Genomic DNA, 2,282 nt, shown 5'->3' with positions numbered 1-2,282 from the left:
TGTCTTGCAAGAACTGCTAACACACTCCAGCCACATGAGGTCTAGCATTGCCTTGCATTAGGAGGAACCCAGGGCCAACCGCACCAGCATATGGTCTCACAAGGGGTCTGAGGATCTTATCTTGGTACCGAATGGCAGTCAGGCTACCTCTGGTGAGCACATGGAGGGCTGTGCGGCCCTCCAAAGAAATGCCACCCCACACCACCCACTGCCAAACCAGTCATGCTGGAGGATGCTGCAGGCAGCAGAACGTTCTCCTTGGCGTCTCCAGACTCTGTCACATGTGCTCAGTGAAAACCTGCTTTCATCTGTGAAGAGCACAGGGCCCAGTGGCAAATTTGCCAATCTTGGTGTTCTCTGGCAAATGCCAAACGTCCTGCACGGTGTTGGGCTGTAACCACAACACCCACCTGTGGACGTCGGGCCCTCATACCACCCTCATGGAATCTGTTTCTAATTGTTTGAGTAGACACATACACATTTGTGGCTTGCTGGAGGTCATTTTGCAGGGCTCTGGTAGTGCTCCTCCTGTTCCTCCTTGCACAAAGGCGGAGGTAGCGGTCCTGCTGCTGGGTTGTTGCCCTCCTACGGCCTCCTCCACGTCTCCTGATGTACTGGCCTGTCTCCTGGAAGCGCCTCCATGCTCTGGACACTACGCTGACAGACACAGCAAACCTTCTTGCCACAGCTCGCATTGATGTGCCATCCTGGATGAGCTGCACCAGCTGAGCCAATTGTGTGGGTTATAGGGAGGTCATACAGGCACGTGGAGGCCACACACACACGACTGAGACTCATTTTGACTTGTTTTAAGGACATTACATCAAAGTTGGATCAGCCTGTAGTGTGTTTTTCCACTTTAATTTTGAGTGTGACTCCAAATCCAGACCTTCATGGGTTAATAAATATGATTTCCATTGATAATTTTTGTGTGATTTTGTTGTCAACACATTCAACTATGTAAAGAACAAAGTATTTAATAAGAATATTTCATTCGTTCAGTTCTAGGATGTGTTATTTGAGCAGTGTATATGGTTATTGGGTTGGACCTTTAATCCAAACAAGTTATTTTGTTAATCTGGCGAAGCGTCAGGGACGCTTCCGACACTATACTAAGGTTTAAGTGTGTATTGCTGTAGCCATATATATTCACCAAGGTGTTACGAGAGCATCACAACGCTCAAAAGGTACGCTAAGTGGCGCTACACGTAGCGTAACATTGAGGAAACTGTGCAACTGACTTATTGTCCATCGGTTTATTTTAAAAACAGTTTATCACAAAGTAAAAGAAAAAAACAGAACATTTGAATAGACAATTTATTTAAAACCAACAAATTATAAAACTACTTAATTACACAGAGATCCCTCCTTCCCCCCGTAATATCATCCCACTATTCAAATGAGCTGTCAAAATCAGACATAGCCAAAATTGCACCGGAAATCTTTTGCTTTTAAACGACTTTATTTCACATCTTTAATACACATATTTTTGTCTATATTTTAAACTTAAAAAATACTTTACTCTGCACAACAGCCTATGGGGGTCATTCAGACCCAGCCGCAATAGTGGCCCGCAGCAGTTTACCCAGTGGTGGCAAAATGCACATGCGCAGCGGCCACGCAGACACACACATTGTGGCCGCATCCCTGAGGGGTAAATGCGGGCGGGGCAGGATAAGTTTCCTGCGGGGGCTGCGTGATGTCACATCTGCGTTCATCTCTGATTAACCCCCTATAAGCTTCCAGAGTGCACCTCATATCTCATCTTTTCCAAGTTACTACAAATGATATGAGATCGGTAGCAGCACTACTTTCAGGATTATTACACAGAACACACATAAAGGCTGACACAGCAAATAACAGTAACACATACAAGGGATTCATTAGAAATAAGGAAGCATAATCATCATTAAGTCTAATTATCAACTGGTTCTGTGCGGGACCCATACACCTCTTTACTGCCTCCAGCAGCCCCTGGTACTGCACTGTGACCACACACCCTGTCTCCACCCACTACTGCCACCCGCCCTGTCTCCCCACCACTACTGCCACCGCCTCCCCCCACTACTGCTACCCACCTTGTTTAGCCACCTACTGCCACCGTCCTGTCTCCCCCCACTACTGTTACCCATCTTGTTTAACCACATACTGCCACCGCCATCTCCCCCCACTACTGCCATCCACCCCGTGTCTCCCCCACTACTACCCCCTGCCCTGTCTCCCTCTTCAGCGCTGCTTGGGGACAATATTACCACTTAGATACTGCCTCCAGCAGCCCCCGC

Source organism: Pseudophryne corroboree (genome assembly GCF_028390025.1).
Source record: "Pseudophryne corroboree isolate aPseCor3 chromosome 3 unlocalized genomic scaffold, aPseCor3.hap2 SUPER_3_unloc_74, whole genome shotgun sequence".
NCBI lineage: Eukaryota > Metazoa > Chordata > Amphibia > Anura > Myobatrachidae > Pseudophryne > Pseudophryne corroboree.
The sequence above is the reverse complement of the archived record's forward strand: the minus strand, read 5'-3'. Positions refer to the sequence as shown.